The sequence below is a fragment of the Artibeus jamaicensis genome, unplaced genomic scaffold (assembly GCF_021234435.1).
Source record: "Artibeus jamaicensis isolate MK-2021 breed Jamaican fruit bat unplaced genomic scaffold, CSHL_Jam_final contig_465, whole genome shotgun sequence".
NCBI lineage: Eukaryota > Metazoa > Chordata > Mammalia > Chiroptera > Phyllostomidae > Artibeus > Artibeus jamaicensis.
In genome coordinates, this window is record NW_026521843.1 from 27,712,298 (window position 1) to 27,733,835 (window position 21,538).

At 47.5% G+C, this 21,538-nt stretch overlaps 1 pseudogene; it reads right to left on the reverse strand.

The window, feature by feature from the left end:
* Positions 1-1,261: 1,261 nt before the first annotated feature.
* On the reverse strand, positions 1,262-20,445 carry LOC119060888 (60S ribosomal protein L21-like; annotated as a pseudogene).
* Positions 20,446-21,538: the final 1,093 nt, after the last annotated feature.

Sequence of the window (21,538 nt, forward strand, 5' to 3'; positions counted from 1 at the left end):
GGCTTTGGCATCAAATAGGCCTCAGTTCTTGGTCCAGATCCACCCCTCTAGTAAGTCACTCAACATTGGAGCCTTATTTTGCTCACTTGTAAACTGAGGACAATAACCTAGTGCTTGGCACACAATAAACATTCAACAATTGCCTATTGAATTAAATACAGTTGCATTGGAGATGAAGTTCATGAGACATCTGCTTCACAATAGGTGCCCGATAATTATGCTACTTTTGCCATGAGATAGTGATGGGATAGTGTGTTTACATAATTGCATATAATTAGTGTTATTTCAGAAAGCACCTGACTTAAGCCTCAAAAGGCTGATTTAGTTTCCAGGTGACAGGTATTATGGAGCTTCTATTGCGTATTTAGGCCTGGGCTAGGCACTGTGGGAAGTGCTCAGGTAGGTGAACGGAGGTGTTGGAGCCGTTGAAAAGATGGGACTTGTACACACGAGGCCACCTCGGTCTCAGCAGCTCACCCTCCTCGGCAGCCTTGGCGAGAGTGTGGGCGTTGGAGGCAGGCTGTCTGGGTTAAATCCTGCCTCTGCCACTTAGCAACAGTGTGACCAAGGGCAAGCCACTTAATCATTTAATCTTATGGAGTCAGTTTCCCAGTCTAGTGAGAATAAAAAGCTGGTGTAACAAACACCTTGCTCCCAGGTGTTTGGGAAGAGAAAATAAGCTAATGTATGTGGGAAGGCCAGGTCCCCATTTGGAGGTGAACAGGAGGACTTAAGCTGCCATCATGTTTTGCCTTATGGTGTTTTAAGCAACATGTCTTGTAGCTGCAGGAAGACTTTAATTTAGGGTCCTTGTTCAAAGTGCATGTGGAGGAACACACACATACACAGTTCAGTAGGAATGTACACATATATACATATAAATTTGTATATATAAGCAATAATTTGTGTATATATACATGTGTACACACAAAACACACATATACTGATATTCATAGGAAATTATGGAGACACCCATTCATACTCACTTGAGGAAATAATTCCTGAAGTCACAGGAGTCATTTCACCCTCAGTGTACCATATGCATCGGGGTCACCCCATGACCAGGCTTCCATGGGAGTGTAGACACAGTTTGGGGGCTTTGAGGGGAAAGAGACTTAGGTAGTAAGAGGGCGAAACTGAAACGAGAAAATGTAACTACATTCAGTGACTGAGTTTTTTCCCCTTCTGAATAGCAATCATTCTTTTTTTTTTTTTTTTTTTTTTTACCAGTAGAAAAGTCTTTTATTTTTTTTCACACTTATCATGCCATGAAGTCACAGGGAATGGGTTCCAACCACTCAGGCTCATTCCCATTGGCTCTCACGTGGTGAGCTTCTCTGGGTGGAGCCGCCGACGCTGCAGCTGAACCCAGGCACCTTTCTCTTTGGCTTCCTTCTTTTTCTGATCGTTTCCTTCACACGTTTCAGGAAGCTGTCTCCACTCTTAGTGCTTAATGGGCTCAATCCGTACATTAATTCCCTTGGCAAGAACCTTGCCCTTAACTGGTTTGTTTACAACAACACCCACTGCATGCCGGGCGACACTGTAGACTCTCCCGGTTTTGCCATGGGAACCTCTGGGGGCATCCTTTCCAAACAGTGCCCATTCCCTTGATGCCCCCAATACCACCTTTCTTGCAGATTCGCATGCAAGTAGCCAAAGGAACAACTCCATGTTTTCTAGAAGGCCCAGAGAACATGTAACGGTTACCTCTCCTATTTCCCTTTGTGCTGCTCGTTTTGGTGAATTACTGGAAGGTGGCCTGGGTAGCAAGCATTCTTAACTGGAAAGATCTGTATGCTCTATGTGTTGTAAACTTTGTGGCCACTGGGCCATGGCTGGGGATGGGGCATTCTTGAGGAATCTATAGTTTCTACTCTTTCTCTTTTTTTTCCTAGCTCATATTTAATCCGAGAAGTTTCTAGAAGGTCCATTGTCACTGACATCAACACTGACAATGCCTGCCAGCAAGTCAATTGAATCTCATTTTATTCTGGTCCATGAAACAAAGATACTTATTTTCCTAAAGGATCAGTCTAAGGAGTATTCAAAGTGCTTCTCCTCTGTGTCCAACTCTGCTGGGCTCTGTCAGGGGGAGTAGGGAGGGAGACACCATTATGCCCTCTAGAAGTTTATAGGCTAGCGGGCAACAGAACCAACCTGAGTGAAGCAGAAGACAATAAATCCACACACCACTACCTATCACCACGACTGGGGCACAGAGGCCAAGAGGAAGGATACACAGTGTGCCTGGGTGGGCAAGGAAGTCTTCTTGGAGAAGGTGGTGTTGATCTGGGCTTTGAACCATAGGGAGAACGAGGAGAGAGGGGGAGGCTGAGCGGCACCACCAGAAGTCCGGACGAGTGCAGGGCTGAGCGCTGCCTCCGAGACCCACCTTCGCTGAGAAGGCCTCCTAGGGTTTGTGGTTGTCGCGTGTTTCCCTCCAGCTCTCTGAAGGGAGAGAGTGAGATTGCTGGAAAAAGTCAAACTATGTAGCAGTACGCAGAATCCACCACTGCACATTTATTCGGGCCCTATCAGGGGACAGCCCTGGATGGCAAACGCAGCACCGTCGCAGAGAAAGGTCCGGGGCTCACTGTGTAGTCTGAGAACCACGCACGATGGAGGGAGCTAATCCGAAGAGCAGTGCTTCTTATGGGGTCAGAGAACCCACTGGAAACCGAGGAAAGTCCTCTCCCCAAGAAAATGCTCGTAGGCGCATACGAACAAAAGGCATTCATTCAATGGCAAGGGGTTCGCAGGGGATCCCGGCCCCAAGCCCGAGCTCATCTCTGGGGCTGTGGTGTGCACAGGTGCAGGCTGGAAGGGCTGCTGAGGTGCAGCCAGGTGCAGGAGGCCATGTGCTCTATAGGAGTCTCTAGCACCCCCTTGGGGCCAAAGACAGGGCTTTCGTCACCCTCCACAGCCACTAGCCTGACAAGCACAAGAGTGGATGGGAGAATCTTTGCACTCACCTACCCCATCCCACAGTACCAGGGGTCTCTCTCCTTGTCAGGGGCAGGGATCATTTTTTTCCCCTTAGTCAATATAGTCAATTTCCTCCGACACCAAATATTTATTCTTTCCTAGAGCTGTTCCAAATGAACTGGACCGAATAATTTCGCCCTTGCAGCCCTTGCCTGTCCTTGAACATGAAAATGGCCCAGCACCAAGCATTGAGCCTTGCACCAGCAGGAGTTAAAAAAAGACTTGTTAATTTATAAATAATAGCTAGTTTTCATTGATTGCTTACAATGTGCAGGCTGAGCAAGGGGCTTTGGAAGCCGGATTTCACGGATTCCCCTGGTGACTCTGAGGTGGGTACTATTATTAGGCCCGTTTGACGGGGGGTAAATGGGAACGAGTGGCGCACAAGTTTATTTTATGGAGGTTATCAATCAATCGGCGAAGTGGCAGAGGACAGAGATGAACCAAGCTGGGCATATAACCGCGATCCTATACTTGCTACTTTGAGCAATCCAACTGTGCAACGTGGAAGACACTGACCGCGATTTGCGATTTGGCAGGAGCTAAAGAAAGAAAGGGGACACAAAGACCTGCCCAGACGCCAGGCAGGTTAATCGATGCCGGCACGACTGAGCACCGCGGCAAGGCCAGGGCCCTCTGCCCCTCCTCCAGGCAGGTCCCAGGGGCAAGCTGAGCTGGATGCCAGGACAAGCCAGCGCGACACCTTTCTGGTATTTTATTTCAGTGATGGCCCGGGCAGGAGGGAAACCGCCTCATTGAAAGAACTGGCTCATTTTGGAATGGAGATTCATTTCTGACTGCCCCCTCCTCTGTCTCGAGAGCTGGCTGGTGTCAGAGGGAGGATATTTTCATAAGGATGAACTGTTCCTGAGCATTTCCTGCCACCGCACAGGTCTCCCTTCAGCAGTCACAAGGCCTGTTATCTAACACCTCCCTCTGCTTCCAAACATATTCCAATGAAAATAAAGCCCCTCTATGAAAAGCCCAGGGCTTTCAGGAATGAGCTGGTCTGAACTGGTCATAGGAGCAAGCCCAGTGTGCTATCCCCACTCCCTGCTATGGTGGGAAGGCTGAGAGGTATTTGGTTCTATTCAGCGCACAGTTTCTCAAGTGTCTGGAAGCGTGCCTGGCACTAAGTTTGGGGGTAGGAGGATGTCAGCCTTTTGCCTAAGATCCCACCATTAAGTAGTCATTTCGTGAAAATGCTTAGTTAGCATTCCAGGGGACAGGGTTCAAAGCGTCTATGAACTTGAATGGGAAAAAAAATTGCATCTTTTTTTTAATTATTATTTCTGACTAGTCTTTTTTTTATGGTTTCTAAGTCTTTTTTTCATGCAAAAATTGCATCTTTATTTTCATTGACCTCTAAGTGAAATTTAGCAGCTCCTTCAAGAATGTGGGCACAAACCATAGCAGTATTGGGCAATACCTCTGCCTTCCTTACCAACAGAAGCCACAGATATTGTTACGTATGAGAGTTGATACAGACATTGTGAAATACTGATGCGCATCACTACTTTGAAGTTATCATACTTATTAGACCTACTGCTACAGCTTGCAATTTAAAATGTTAACAAAGAGGCACATATGTTACTATATTACTTTGAACAATTATTTTTATAGCCTTGTTTCCACATAATTTGTTACTTTTTGCAATCATGAGTACTTTATGCTATGCATTAGGAAATATTATTTGGAGAAGGATTCACCAGATGTCAAAGGTACAAAGCTTGGTTAAGGACCCCTGTGAAACTGTTGTTCATATAGAGCTTCTTCCTTTAGTACAGGGTTGTGCTGTTTTGAAGAAGAATTAATTCCTCATCTTTCACCTGCTCAAATTTGGCTCTGGCCAGACATGGGGGAGAAAGAGGAGCTACCTGGGGAACCCAAAGAGGTTTTGATCTGTTTAGGCCTCAATTTTCCCATCTATAAAATGGGGTGGCCATGCTCACCAACAGGAGATGCCCCTCCCCCCTTCCTGACTGGGTAGGGGGTTGGCAGAACAGTTCAGGCTTTGGGTGCCTGAACTGGACACGGCTGGGCGCTGAGCCAGGCTTGGTGGCTTCACCAAGTCAGCTGGACCCTCTGGGCTTCCTGAGTGCCAAGATGAAAACAACTGTTTTTTCCATTTGGGATCCAAGATGCTGAGTCACTGGCCAGCTCAGAAGAGTAGATTTTATTGTAAAACTGTCCAAGAGGCCCCTCCCAAATCCCTGCTCGGCGTGTTAGGCCTGAGCCCGGTTCTGATTCTGAGGGGGCGCCTGCAGGAAGCACTGTGGCGGTAGGAAAGCTGAGGCTCCATGAAGCAGGTTCCAGGGGGAAAGCCCAGGTTTCAGCTTCCCAGTCAATGCCTGAGCCAGACCCTTGTTCTGGGGTCCTCTTCCATTGACTTGGTCCCAAGTCTATGTTATTCTCTAAGTCTCTGTTGATCGTGCTCCAGCTGGTGGGGACCCTGAAGGGAAAGAGAGTTCCTGTCCCCATTGACCTGGCCCTTTGGCTGGGAGTGAAAGAGATCAGTCTGGCTCGCCAGACACAGCACAGCTTCCTAAAGAGGCCTGGAGTGAGCAGGGGCTGCTGAATGGAGGGAGAGAGACTGCACAAAGGGGTGGAGGGCACAGGGGAGGGCGTTCCAGGAAGGGGGTCGGCCTGAGAGCAGGAGCTGGCTGTAAGGGTTGTAGTAGCCAGGCGGTGGGGGGAGGAGGGCAATCTGATGAGATTAACCAGGAATGAAGTAAAAGGCAAATATTGGAGCAGCGGAGGCTGTGGGAGGTGGGGCATCAATTATGGAGGACTTCCAGGAAAGTTGTTTTGAGCAGGAGAATTGATTCTGGCTGTGTCGCCGCTTTGCAGGGAGGGATAGAACTCCAGATTTCTGAGTCCAGGCTCTAAGTTATTCCTGAGTTATTGCAGTCCTATCTTTCTAAATGTAGCAACGATACATCCATCTACTCACTTTTTATCCATCCATCCATCCATCCATCCATTAATTGCCCATCTACCCACTGATCCACCCACTCTGCCTTCCTTTTCACACCTCTGCTTGGAAGCTCCCTCACTGGGCCACAGACTATGATCCTTGCTGTAGAACTGGTCTCTAGCATAGTTCTTGGAACAGAGTTGGCCCTTAATAAATATTTTTGAACAAATTCTTCCACCGAGATTCACCTAGCCATTCGCACTGCACAGAATGCTTCTCCTGCAATACGGGGTCCCTTTATTCCTGCTCACTGCTGGAGCCGCATCTGGGTATTTGGAGAGTCCAGCATGTGCCCTCACTATCCAATGGAGCCTCAGCATCTCTTTCCCCTCAGTTTACCTAAACTAAGCACCTGGTCCCAGATTTGCAGAGACAAGGTGTGTAGCCCTGGGTACTACAATGTTTCTTTGGTGGAGAGATGACAACTTGGGCTAGCAGACCTCTGAGATTCTTTGGGCTCTGATGGGCTCTGATTCTCTAACCTTAACTCATTCTACTGTAGGGGGCAAGTAATGTTAAAAACTGCTGGAATTCAAAGTGGTGTTTCCCCGGACTCAGTGATTTAAAGTACGTTTCTCAGCAATGCAGAGTTCCCCGAGCTGAGCAGCTAATCATTCCTCAGCCCTAGGAAGCCATTCTCTTCTGATAGTTCCATTATGAACGTGTTCCCCCCCCAACCTCATAATTGGGAGGATCCAGGAGTGCCCAGAAAAAGACTTAATTGCTCTGAGATTGTGTTACTCTCCTGATTAAGTCACTTAATAAATGACCACATCAAGTAGCCCGAAGCGAGGCATTTCCTAAGAGGACCTAAATCACTTTTAATTTTCAGGGCTGTGTGTTTTCCTTTTGCAGCCTGGAGCTGCTGTGCCCAGCCTGCCATCTGAGAAACATTTCTTCAAGGTGTCAAAAGGACGTGTCATGCATCTGGAATGAGGGCTATATTAAAAAGCCATACAACACATCGTTATATAAATAGTGAGATATTCCGGGCTGTTTCCAGTATAAACTACCCATTTGGCAGTCTTTCCTTGAGCAGAAACACCATGTAGTGGGACGCTCGCCTGACGTTTACACCTTCACAAACACATACATGCACACACATGTATATATATGCACAAGCACATGCATCCAAGCACACAAGTGATGTGGGGTCTGTTGAAGGGGATGTACCAATGAGCCACAAGGATTTTGTCACCACAGAAATGTGGGAAGACTGGTGACTGGTAACTGGCACCTCCAACTTTATGCCTGTTCTGGGGATGAACCTGGGACTCTTGTCTCTTTGAGTCTTGAGAGACAGACCTGAGTTCTGTAATAAATTCACATGACATGCTATAATTCTTAGCTCCGAGGTGAGAGGAAACTTGGAGTGATTTTACCCAATTGCCTCAAGTTTAACTTGAGGAAAGCAGTGTCCAGAGAGGTCTGGGGACTTGCCCAAAGACACACGGCCAGAGAAAGCCAGAGCCAGCAGGAGGATCCAGGCTTTGGGGTTCTTTGCACACACAGCCCTGCCCCTCTGAGATGCAGAGGGTATCCCTGATACCAGTGAGCAAAGTCGCTGTCCTCATCACTTCTGCTCTGTCTGGACGCTGGGCCGACAGACAAACCCCTACCCCACCCCCCAGCTGGTGTTGTCCCACCCTGGCCCCGGCCACACAGCAAGGACGCCATGGCTGCTAGTTCTCCCGAAACCTCCCCCCCTGAACCTCGCCTCCCAGAATTCACACCCTTGTGGAGTCTCGGCAGCCCTGGGTCTTGGCAGGCTCCTCCGATCATTACAGCGCGGTGGAAGTAACACTGTCTGACTAGTGAGGCTAGGTCAAAGGCAGCTTTGCAGCTCTGTCTCGGAGTCTGGAAACACGTGCTCCGAGGAAATTTGCTCCAGTGGAAGAAGTCCACTACTGCGAGACCACCGCAGAGCGAAGGCGCCAGAGCTGGCCGCCCGGTGAGAACGCGTGGACGCCACGCCCCAGCTGCCCCTCCGTCTGGGCCTGGGCGCCGGACACACGCACCCAGTGCGGTGGACGCCCCGGGGAGTCAAGGCTGCAGGGGACTCCGGTGCCTGCCGCCATCTGAACGCCCCTGCCCGGGGACCCGAAGGGAGCCCTGCCCGGCTGAGCCCGGTCAACCCCCAAGAACCGTTTTCATTTTCCTGTTTGAAGCCACTGCACGTTTGTTGCGCAGCCGCAGGTAGTGGGCACAGACCCGGGTCGCGGTTTCCAACAGCCCTGCCCTGGGGCTCGGGGCCGTGGCTGGGTCCTGTCTGTCCCCAGTGCCCCTCTCCCTCACACGAAGTTATCCCACCTCAGATAAGTCCTGGGCACATCACTGAGAGCAGACTGTCCAGGCTACTGCTTTTGCCCCGGGGGAAAACAAGGGGGACTCCTGGCCAGCCGAGAAGTCCCAGCTGCTCAGGGCACATGTGAAGCTGCGGACCCTGGAGAAGCTGTTGGCGTTACTCCACGTCAAGCATTTAAAAGCCTATTTCCAGTACCTGCCAGGAGCTTTCAGATATTCTGCTGTGCCGGTTTCTGCTCTTTACCTAGACTTGAGGTTTTTTTTTTTTTTTTTTTTTTATGTAAGATTTTATTTATTTATCTTTAGAGGGGAAGGAGAGAAGGAGAGAAACATCAATGTATGGTTGCCTTTCATGCATCCCCTACTGGGAACTGGCCTGCAGGGAACCAGCCGGCAACCCAGGCATGTGCCCTGACTGGGAATCAAACTGCGATTCTCTGGTTTGCAGACCTGTGCTTAATCCACTGAGCTACACCAGCCAGGGCTTGAGGTGTTTTTTGTTTTGTTTTGTTTTTGCTTTTCATAACAAAAAGTCACCCTTTATTCCAATTAAAATGTGACTGGGAGGGATAGCCCAAGGCCAGCCCTTCCAAGATGGCAAATGAGGTAAAAGAGCTTCTGAGCTAAACAAAGCTCAGCCCCCAGCTCAGGAGTGAGCAAACTTCTGGGATGGAACCCAAGCCATCCTGGGTCCTTTTCCCAGCTTCAGGGGCCTGTGACATCTACCTCTCCCAGTCTGTCTGGGGCCCAGGGACCATCTAGGATCAATGGACCAGAAGTTGGCCTCCTGAAAACCCTGGGGGGTGGGATGGGAAGGTAGAGCAGTTTTCTAGAAAACTAGACTCAAACCAAACAAAGAGTTTCTGGGTCCCTACCACTGTAGGTGCTGGGCTAGATGCTTTCTTGTTGGGTATTTTACTGAAACTTCTCTGAGGTCCAAGAGCTCCCAGCCTGAGAACTAGGCCAGGCTGTGCTCTGGAATGTGGCGATCACTCCTTATTCCCATGGGGACTCATCAGTATCTCTCTGTGGTGACGTCCAGCCCAGGCCACAGGGAAACTGAGGTTGGAGAGGCCACTCGGTGACAGAGCCCCAGGGCCCTGGGCAGTACTTCCCCTGCTCCCTTTCCTGTGTGGCCTGTAGGCTTTGCTGGACTTAGCAAATGAAAATCAGGGCAGCTACTGAAATTTGAATTACAGATAAAAGAAAAACCAAATATTTTTGAGTATAAATATGTCCCCTGCAATATTCAGGATATTACCTATGTTAAAAAGTTATTCATTGTATACTAGAAATTCAAATTTAATTATATATCCAATCTTTTATCTTAGAATCCTAACCTATAGGGCTCTCGGTGATTCCGTGTTGGATTAAGGAGGCCTGATTTAGGGAAAAAAATGTTTCCAAGTTACTGAGTTAGATATGCCCACTTATTAGCATATTTTCCAGGAAAACCCAGAGAAGGCAGTGCCTTTCCAGCTGCCCAGGGAGGCGGTGCTGAGTCAGGACCGGGAGCTCCCCGGTGTCAGCTCTCTGCTCCAATGTCACCATCTCAGTGAGACTGTCCCTGATCACCCATTGAAACTGCACACCTCTCACCCCTGAGAACCTTCCCTGTTGTGTTTGTCTCCGTACTCTGTGCTTTATTTACTTATTTCTCTTACTGCTCCTCTCTCCCTACCAGAATGGAAGCTCTATGAGGGCAAGGATCTTAATGGGCTTGTTAACGTCTGTATCCCCGGAGCCTAAAACACCGCCTGGTACTGACTGGCTGGCAGTAAACGGCTGTTCAGTGAATGAAGAAAAGCATCCGGACCCGTGGCTCACAGTCAGAGGGTCTTCTCCTGCAGCCCTCCGCTCCCCCTGCCCTCCCTCTCCCTGCTGCCATACGCCTCCTTGGAGCAAGGGAATTTCTGCAACAGCTGCATTTGGAGGACTTGTGAGGACACTCAGGGGGAGGGTGGGCTCAGGGAGGGCTGCCCTTGAATCCCGACTGCTGCTGCCGCCGCCGCCCTGCTGGGTGTCCGCAGTTGCTGGTGTCAGGCGGGAGAGGGAAGAGACCAGCTCCCAGGAGGGAGAGGGTCGAGAGGGGGGCTCTCTGCGATGGTGGAGACCTAGCTGACTGCAGTTGCTTTTACTTTACTTTTTTTTCTTAGTCCTCAACCAAGGACATGCTTACTGATTTTAGAGAGAGGAGCAGGGAGGGAGAGAGAAAGAGGGACACAAATATCAATGACTGAGAAAGAGAAACATCAATCGGTTGCTTCTCTTGGACACAAACCCCAACCTGGGCATGTGCCCTGACTGGGGATCAAACCTGTGACCTTTTGGTTTACTGGATGACACTCCAACCAACTGAGCCACACTGGCCAGAGCCACAGTTGCTTTTTTTTGAAAACATCACTCACTGCCTTCAGATGTCCTGCTAAGAGATCTGGACTAGACTGACCCAGGGCGGCAGAGCACCTCCATCCTCTCTGTCCGTCATCACCCACCAGGGGTGGTGGGTGGATGGGGAACTGCCCTTCCCATCTCATGCTTGTGAGTCCCTGTTCCCCTGGTAGCCTCACAAATGGGAGGCTGCTCCCCTCCCCCCACCATCAGGACCCTGAGCATCACTCTGTGGTCTACTTCAGGGGACCACACTGAGCACGGAACCTTGGTGAGAGGTCATCTCCCAGACCGGCCACTTGGGGCGGGTGGGGCGGGGGAAGAAGCCTGCCCCACAGCGGAGACACAGCGAAGCTTTGGTCCAGCCAGAGCAGATGTTTCCCTCCCACAGAAGGAGTGTCAGACACCTCTGCTGTGTCTCTGACTTCGTGCAAATAACAAAATAAAAAACTGGCAGGGATAACAAAGAGAAACAAAATTATATATAACTGGGGAGCACAAGGGACCTCGGAGGGCCTCTAATCAACTCCCATTTACTGATGAAGAAACTAAGGCTGGAGAAGCAGGCAAGGCCCTGGCTCATTTAGTACTTGGAGGAGGTCGCAGGGGGTGGCGCCTAAACTAGGGTTAGTTACCCCACCCCCACTGATCCCTCACCTTCCAAATGCATACATTTGGAAGTTAATATTGTTGGGTGACTCTGAAAAAGGGTGTCAGTGAGTCCGGTCTCTTGTTTGGGGAGTTCAACAGCTCCCAAGGGTCTCAGTATCTCCAAAACAGGGAATCTCAAGGGATTATGGTGGAGGTTTCCCCAGGGGGAGGTTTACCATGTGGAGGCAGAGCCTTGTCACAAAGGTGGCTGAGGGACTATAGAATTTACCAGCTCTTTTGCCATGACACTGGGCAGACCTTGTTAAATGGATGAGATCCTTGGCTTTCAGAAGCCTCCATCCCTGAGCTTGGTGGGTGTGAGGTCTTGGGTGAGCTCCCAGCACATATAGGGGAGTAAAGGGGAGGGGAGCTGACACCTTACTCCTTTACAGCTAGAGAGGGCCCAGGGGGTTTCATCCCCAGAAGGGGCTGGGGGACCGGAGTGGGGAAGGGCTTGCCCAGACTTCCATACAGAGGGAGTTCCCTTCTACCGCTTTGGGCCTCCCCTCCTGGACTCCACGAACATGACACCAGTTATCTCCCTTCACGGAGTCCTTGACTAATGCCAGTCGGAGTGCTCAGTGAGTTACATCCGTGAGTTCCTGGACAATTCCAACGGCAATATGAGGTGGATACAATGTATTTCCATTTAATAAAGGGGAAATCAGAAACAGAGAGATCAAGCTTCTTGCCCGAGGTCACCCAGGTAGAAGCGGCAGAGGAAGAGTGCAGAATGAAGAGCCCTTACACATAACTCTGATTTTGTGGGAAGGGCTTCAGCTCAGAGCAGCCCAGAGAACGCCACATATTTTTTTTTCTCTGCTGCTTAGGGACCCAACTGTGTCTTTGTATAGTTTCCCCAAACTCTAGCCTCATTGACTTAACATGAAAGCAGATGCCACCTCGGCTTTGCAGGCCAAGGGTCCTGATTTAATTGTCAATGATTCTTTTTATCAATAGCTTTATTAACATGTTCTCTTAGTGTCCAAATTAGAAAGTTTATGAAGACTTAAATTCTTAATTGAAACTTGTCAGATTCCAGGTGACAGTCAGTTAATTATTGGTCTGAATGGAAATTGACCTTAATTGTGAAATATTAATCCACACATTTTATGTATCACACAAAATCCCCATTTCTGACACAGAGCAAGGAAGGCAGGTCTGTGGTTACATAATTGTTTTTAATGTAAGTGCAGCAGTTAATTAATTCTTTTAAAAAACCCAAGGTTTTTCAGGAAACTTACAATTACAATCAATTTAAATGTATAGCTACATTGCTATGGTGACAAGCCCAATAATAAAACTTAACTGATTGCCAGCAAGTGCAGAGCAGATGTGTGAACAGGCGTGCAGGCTTGGGGTGAGCAACCGATCGCATTGAAAATCAGGGCAATCAGATCCCTCACACCTGGCCCAGCCTCCGGCCCTGGCCCCTTTTGCATGATTGTGTAGCTGGGTGCCTGACATAGGCCACAGACAGATGTGTTCCGATCCACACACCACATGTACATCTGGCACTGACGTCCTTGTTTTTTTTTTTTATTTCCTAGCTATCAAAGAGAGTTATTTCTCAGCAAAATGAGAGTGTCTCAAACTGGTTAGAGGCCAAGACAGTCAGCAGGGCCCAAAGAACTCCCGGAGCAGAGACTACACAGGCCAGGAAGGGTCCAGGAGACTGCTGACCCTCATCCTTCTTTCCTTGCTCCTTCTTGTCTCTGCTGCTGACACACCAACGTATCACCCAGGAGGTACCGGGAGGATGATGACCCCTGTACAGGGAGCTGGGAATGCCTTCGATGCTGCTGTTTTTACTCGGCTGAGAGATTTTGGGCAAGCCCACGTGACTTCCCTAAGCCTTAGTTTTTCCATCTGTCCAATGGAGAGTTGTGGCAGTTCTTAAATATGTTAGGCAATTTCTTTGACACTCCTGCCATTGAGAGGTAGGGGTTTATGTCCCTCTCCCTGGAATCTGGGCCAATCTTAGCAACTCACTTGGCACTAGGAGAGTGCATGACCATATGTGACTTCAGATACCACATCAGAAAAGGCCGCACAGCTTTTGCCTGGTTCTTCCGGGACACTCATGCAAAAAGTTCAATTACCCTAATGCCGCCATGCTGTGAGGAAGCTCAAGTCACCCTGAGAGGACATGTGCTGTGGCCCACAGCCCCAGCTGGGCCTCAGGGACAGCCAGCACCGACCAGCCTCCACCTGGGGCCTCAAACTCCGTGAGCCAAAGTCAGAAGCATATTGTCTTCATTTCCTAATTGGCAGAGTTATTTCAAAGGGCAATGAAATAACACATGAAAAAGCCCTTTGAAAAGGCTACGTAAATATAGTTATTCCTGTGGTTATCTTTATGCCTTGTTCAGGCCTATACTAGGTTATACAAAGCAAATATAAGAAATCAAGAAAATAAGGTCTCTGCTCTCAAAGAGCCTATGTCAGCTGGCAGAGAGAAGACCCAGAAACAGAGGTGGATGGCAGAAAGTTTAGCAAATAACAGAATGGGGCTAAAGCGGGAAGGTGTGAGGTAGGAGAGTGGTGGGGGCGTGGTTTAAGGGGCGAGAAAGGTTTCTTGAAGGATGCAGGACTTGCCTGGAAGGATGGAGGAGACTTGGGTTGCTGGAGGGGAGGTGATGGGAACAAGAGGGGTGTGGGGAGACAAACTGAGCGAGAGCACTGACCATGTAGCCTTGTCGAGGGGAGGAAGGGGCCGGAGGCAGAGGGAACCTACCTGGTATAGGATGGATGGGGTTGGACGGGGTAACTGGCCGAGGGTCAGGGGAGATTTTCATGTTCTCAGAATCCCTTTAAGAAGGAAGATTTCATGGTCCCTCTTGGTCACCCCTCTGATAGGGGCACTGACCTGTTGGAAGCAGTTCCTGGCTCACAGCAACCCTGCTCCCCAGGGAGCAGGTCTCCGCCAGGCATCTGAGAGCTCTTGTAGAAATCTTCCGGGGATGCTGATCCCGCCCTTCACCTCTGTGTTTATTTAGCCGGCCACTGGTGTCTCTGGTACCAGTGACCACAAGGAAGTTAACGAGCACCAGCCACTGTTAAAGTGGCTGCTTCGTGGTGGAGAGGACAAGCCTGCGTCCGCACGGCCTTCCCCACGCACCAACTGTGGGATTCCAGCACGTGGTGTGCTCTGAATCCCCTGTCCTGATCAAAATGAGGGAAATGAGGCCAAACATACATCTACCGTGGAGATTTTATGAGATGCACTATGTGTTCTGAAAACAAAACAAACCCATAGCTGCTGTTATCACTACAACTTGAGCTCTAAGAGTTGGAACCATGGGTTCCCATTCACCATGTGTCATGCAGCGCACAGCTAACCAACACAGATGACAAAGGGTTTACACTGATCCTAAGTGGCCTTTTGACATTCAGTGGAAGGCACTTGACCCCTGACAGCAAGTTAATTTCCAGAACAGGGGCCCAGTCTTGGTGTCCAGTCATGATTATCCAGCTCTTATATCACACAGGGGATCGCACGGGCTGGTTTGCTCTGGTGATTGGAGCCTTGTCTGAGATGCCGAGGGCAACCTTTGAGCACAGAAGCCAGAAAAAAGGCTTTTCCAGGCCAGAGGCTGCAAGTGGGCCAGTGCGTGCACTGGGTCACCCAGTGGGAGAGAGTGTGTGGCTCCCTCTAACCTGTCGCCATTGCTGGAACCAACTGGGGTACCAGTGATTGGGTATCTGGGGCGTGAGACTTGGAAACAGTGTGAGAGAGCTTTGCCTCTTAAAATAAAATGAAACTCCAAATGCATTTAGCGCTGGAAGGGGAACCTCAAGGTGGGAGAAACATTTGGGACCCGGAGGCCCCGATCTGTCAATGCGGGTCCTCTCTGGGGCTCTCTGGCCCTGACCTGACCCCCGGCTCCTGCTTTGTTGGCCCCAAGGGCAAGGGCACCAACCCTTTCTGTGAATTCTCCCTGGCTCAGCTGTGACAGCCGGAATTTCTCAACAGGCTTCTGTAAATCTTAAGGAAGGGCAAAGGGGAAATAAACCCAGAAAATAAGAGTTAAAAATCAGACTAGCTTCAAGAGAACAGGGACATTGAGCCCTGTTTCTTTCCCAGCAGGGTCTTGAGGTAAGATTTCTTTCTTTCTTTTTTTTTTTTTTAAAGATTTTATTTATTTATTTTTAGAGAGAAGGGAAAGGAGAAAGAGAGGGAGAGAAACATCAATGTGTGGTTGCCTCTCATTGACCCCCAACTGGGGACCTGGCCTGCAACCCAGGCCTGTGCCCTGACCAGGAATCGCACTGGCAACCGTTTGGTTCACAGGCCAGCGCTTAATCCACTCAGCCACAGCAGCCAGGGCCTCTAGGAGAAATTCCTTTCTTTGTTTTCCCCTCAGAGGATGGGACACCTCATGTTGGCTTTCCCCCTTAGCACCAGCTCCCCACAGCCACGTGGCAGGGCCCCGTGCACACCCCCTAACTCTGACCAGGCCCCCCCACGCCCAGCTAGGAAGCCACTCTAGCCCAACGCAGTCCCACTGTTGAGAAGCATCTTCACGACCATCACCCACCAACACGTCTGGAGGGGTGTTTGCTCACGAAAGTTTTGTCAGTGCATGCTGAATTTCACAGGTGAGAAAACTAAAATTTCAGCGAGGTTGCGCGATGCGCTCAGGCGCACTGATTCCTGGTGCGGTCAGGATTCCATTTACGTCTCCGATGCCAAGCTTCTATTTATTCACACAGACTGCTCTTTTCCCTTTGATTTTGTCTTGTTTTTCAGTGACCGTTGACATCCAATATTATGTTAGCTTCAGGTATACAGCAGAGTGGTTAGACATTTATGTAACTTATGAAGTATCCCCCTGGCACCATCCATAGTCATTACAACATTATTGACCACATTCCCTATGCTGCATTTTACACGCCTGTGACTATTTTGTAACTGCCAATTTGTGCTTCTTAATTCTTTTACCTTTTTTACCCAACCTCCCAACCCCACTCCCATCTGGCAACCATCGGTTTATTCTCTTTATCTATGAATTTCTTTATGTTTTGTTTATTTATTTTGTTTTTTAGATTTCACATATAAGTGAAATCATATGCTACTTGTCTTTCTCTGTCCGACATATTTCACTCAGCATAATACCCTCTGGGTCCATCCGTGTTGTTGCAAATGGTAAGATTTTATTCTTTTTTATGGTCATGTTCCACTGTATGTATGTACCAGATCTTTATCTAATTGTCTTTCTTTTTTTAAAAATATATTTTATTGATTATGCCATTACAGTTGTTCTATTCCCCCCTTCATTCCCCTCCACCCTGCACACCCCTCCCTCACCATTACCCCCAGCTTGAGTTTATGACCACATGTCTCAAGTTCTTTAGATTCTATATTTCCCATACTATTCTTACCCTCCCCCTATCTATTTTCTATCTACGGTCTATGCTACTTATTTTCTGTACCTTCTCCCCCCTTCTCCTTCTCCCACTCCCCTGTTGCTAACCCTTCATGTGATCTTCATTTCTATGGTTCACTCCTGATCTAGCTGTCCTCTTAGCTTGCTTTTGTTTTAGGTGTGGTTGTTAATAACTGTGAGTTTGCTGTCCTTTCACTGTTCATCTTTTTTATCTTCTTTTTTCTTAGATAAGTCCCTTTAACATTTCATATAATAATGGCTTGGTGATGAACTCTATAAATTTGTCTTATCTGAGAAGCACTTTATCTGTCCTTCCATTCTAAATGAAAGCTTTGCTGTGTAGAGCAATCTTGGATGTAGGTCTTTGGATTTCATGACTTGGAATACTTCTTTCCAGCCCCTTCTTGCCTGTAAGGTCTCTTTTGAGAAATCCGCTGACAGTCTGATGGGAACTCCTTTGTAGGTGACTGTCCCCTTATCTCTTGCTGCTTCTAGGATTCTCTCCTTCATTTTAATCTTGGCTAATGTAATTATGATGTGCCTTGGTGTGTTCCTTCTTGGCTCCAACTTCTTTGGGACTCTCTGAGCTTCCTGGATTTCCTGGAAGTCTATTTCCTTTGCCAGATTGGGGAAGTTCTCCTTTATTATTTGTTCAAATAAGTTTTCCACTTGTTGCTGTTCCTCTCCCCCTACCCTTCTGGTACCCCTATAATTCGAATGTTGAAACGTTTAAAGATGTCCTGGAGATTCCTAAGCCTCTCCTCATTTTTTCAAATTCTTGTTTCTTCATATTTTTCTGTTTGGTCATTTTTTTCTTCCTTCTGGTCCACTCCATTGATTTGAGTCCTTGTTTCCTTTCCATCACTATTGCTTTCCTGTGCATTTCCCTTCATTTCAATTAGTTTAGCCTTCATATGTTCCTCTAATTTGTGGCTAAAATCAACCAGTTCTGTGATCATCCTGATCACCAGTGTTTTGAACTGTGCCTCTGATAGGTTGGCAATTTCTTGTTCACTTAGATTTATGGGCTCTGGGGCTCTGAGTTCTTCTTGAGCCATGTTTTGATCTGTTCATGCCTGTTACGTAAGAGGAGAGGAGCCTTAGTTGTTCACCAGGGTAGGGCCACCCAGGTCGCTGGTTTGTGATGCTGTATGTGGGGGTGGGGTCAGAGAGGGAGCAATAGCGGTCCCCTCTGCTCCTTCCCACCACTGGGGCCTGCCCGGTCTGTCTCACTGCTCGCTCTTTTGCTGGTTTATCTGCGTGCAAATGTGTGACTGCGGTCAGCCAGCCGCCTTGTGCCTTCACTGGGTCCACCCTTTGCTACCCCACACCTGGGATTCACCCTTGGCTTGCCTGGGTTGGGAGATCTCTTTTGCCTGACCCGCTCCGCTGCTGGCTCTGACCCTCTTTCCGGTCTAGCTGAGTGGTTCGTTGTTGTCGGACTCTGTATTGTTCAATTTTCTGTGGCTTAGCTGCGTTTATTGTTGCTAAAACTCTATTATTTTTAGATTTGGTTACGCGAAAAGGTAAAGTGTTTCCATCTATGCCTCCATCTTGGCGGAAGTCCTATCTAATTGTCTTTCAATAGACACAAAGTTTGCTTCCACATCTTGGCTATTTTAAAAAAATGCTGCATTAAACATAGGGACATATATAGGTTTTTGAATTAGTGTGTTGGATTTCTTCAGATAAATACCCAGAAGTGGGATTGCTGGGTAATATGGTAGTTCTTTTTTAATTTTTTTCAGTTAACTCCATGCTGTTTTCCAATTTACAACCCCACCAACAATGCATGAGAGTTCCCTTTTCTCCACAACCTTTGCCAACACTTGTTGTTTGCTGATTTTTTTGATGACAGCCATTCTGACAGGCATGAGGTGCTATCTCATTGTGGTTTTATTCTGCATTTCTCTGATGATTAGTGATGTTTTCATATGTCTATTGGCCCTCACTATGTCCTCTTTGGAGAAGTGTCTATTCAGGTCTTCTGCTAATTTTTTAATTGGGTTGGTTTTTTTTTTGGTGTTCGGTTGTATGTATTCTTTATGTATTTTGGAAATTAACCCCTTATTGGATATGCCATTGGTGAATATCTTCTTCCATTCAGTAGGTAGCCTTCTCATTTTGTTTCCTTTGCTGTGTAAAACCTTTTTAGTTTTATGTGGTCTCATTTATTTTTCTTTTGTTTCCCTTGTCTGAGGAGACATACACAAAAAAAATTACTAAGAGCAATATTAAAGAGTTTTCTTCTAGGAGTTTTATGGTTTTAGGTCTTTTATTTAAGTCATTAGTCCATTCTGAGTTTATTCTTCTATATGGCGTAAGAAAGTGGTCTGGTTTGCATGTATCTGTCCAGCTTTCCCAATGCTATTTATTGAAGACGCTGTCTTTACCCCAGCGTATATTCTCGCCTCATTTGTCATCAATTAATTGACCACATACAGTTTGCTCTCTCACTGTTTTATGCCTCCCTTCCCACTCCTCTCTCCTCTCTGTCCCCAGAGCTCACCACTGCCTGCCCAGCGTTGCTGAAGTAGCTCTGATTTACAGACAAAGGAAATGCTCACAGGAAGCTGGCAGACACTCAATAAGTCTTGGTTGAATTACATTGACAGCAGGAGTTGTTGATAAGCGTAGTGATAATAATGAAACTCAACGATCCATTCTGAAGGGGAGAAAACTTGCTGAAAGGAGATAAGCAGAACAGTGACTTAAACTGCAATAATTTAGCAGGGCCAGGGTCACTTTTCCCTGGGATTACAGTTTGGTTCCTGCATGTGCTTTGGTAGGGGGACGTACCTGTTTCGGACATGCAGGGGATAATATAACAATTAACATTAAACGTTTTTCTTCGAAGGTTCTTCCATTGAATAACTAGAAACAGCAAAGGTTCAGTGTGAGAAGCCAGGGGAACATGGCTATAGGAATAATGTTCATATTTAATTCATTTAAATGACAGTCTTAAATACAATGCGATTTAAAAAGTACAACAAACATGTGGTGGGGTTTAGACCATCTGGGTCTGTTTAAATTGCTCTTATTTTTCAAGATCAAGGGTATTATTGATAAAAACAAAAATCTTTGTAATCACCAAACTTAATCCAACTAACGATGATGAGAAGACCGTTGTAAACATGAAACATAACTTGGGAACCAAATCTTACATATTTTCCTCATTGGGAAAGGCATGCTTTCAGTCCTCTGCATTGGAGAAAACTGCAGAACCAGCCAGCCAGGGAGGGCCTGTGGATGAATCAGTTGCCAGGGAGAGGCCCCAACAAGCTGTTGCTTTGTAATGATGGGACTGTGAGCCATAGGGAAACTGAGCAGAGGCAGGGACTACCTCTGGTTTCACACAACTCCTGGGAGGGAGAGACGCAAGCACGCACTAGATGAAGAAGAAATGGAAAATTGGTAGAAGAAAAAATGTCCTCTGGGGAGGAAGTTTGCCTGAGAGCAAATTAAAAATACACCTGTCTATGCTTGGCTCAGCAATTCAAGATTTAGGTCTAGTTTTAAATTTGTATTCCTTCTCAATCTTTGGGGAATCTGCCCCATCAATGTTTCAATTTAACTAACATACATCTATTGAGTGTGTGGCCCTGGGCACCAGGAGGGTTAGAACGTGACTACACTTCCTGCTTGTGTAAAATGGTGGTACACTCACATAGGAACAGGGACATCTCTGGAGACATCTGAGGTGTCTTTTCTGTCCACCCTGGGCGTCAGCATGGTGACAACCATGGCTGGTCGGACAGCTTTATTCCTGCCTCTGAATTCACACCCATACATTTGGCCTAGTTCAAGTACAGCCTTTTAATAAAACATGAAAGGATTCTTGAGACCTCGTAAAGATAGCAAAGGATGAACTGAGAAGACCCAAACTCACACAATGGAATAAACACAGTTTATTAAGCTGCTAACCCAAACACATCAATAGAAACAATAGATTGGATGTCATGGACATGCATGACAGCAGCTGAGCCTGCTGGTTAATATTGCCTCCTCGAAGCCCAGTGTTGGTGTGACCCCTAAGGAGGGGTGTCCAAGGCAGCCTTTGTCCCAGTATTCTGTCATTGTCCAGTCTGCTTCTGTGTCACAAGCTGGTGTTCATCTTGAGCTGCTCCTTCCTTGAATCCGAGCTAATATATTACTGTAAACCTTTCTCATTGTTGATGTCTCTACTCTTCATGTTCAGTCTCTTAAACAGGGTTAACTGTGTTTCCACTGCACGGGCTATCCACCCTGCCCCCCGCAAGGACCCACGAAGTGCTCAGCTGTTGGAGATGGTGCGGCTTTCAGGATACTTCAAACAGTTTTGGAACGTGACCTAGCACTGGCCTCTGCACGCCTCTTTCAAAATGTTGTCTTCTTACGAGTAGGAAAAAAAATCCATCAACTCATTAGAAAAATGGAAAAAGAACATTTATAGAAATTCACCAAAGAAAGTAACATAAGGTAAATTCCAAATGTTCAAATCATATGAAAAGATGCTCAGGGTCTCCAATAGTAAGTACAGCAAGTTAAAACAATGGTGGCTTTTAAATTTTCCTATCAGAGTAGGAGAGGTGACAACTACTGCTAATACCCAGTTTGGCAAGGGTGTGGGCAAAACAGGGGCTTCCAATGCTGGGCATGGAAGGGTGAGTTGGCACAACATGTGTAGAGAGCAGTGGGCATGGTCTGTAGGAAGTTAGAATGTCTGTATGCTTTGAACATATGGGAATTTATCCTATGGAAATACTACATTGGGGAAGAAATAGATATCCTCACCACATTATTTATAAAGTTGGAACCCCCCTAACTGTCCATCAACAGGGGATTACTTAAGTAAACT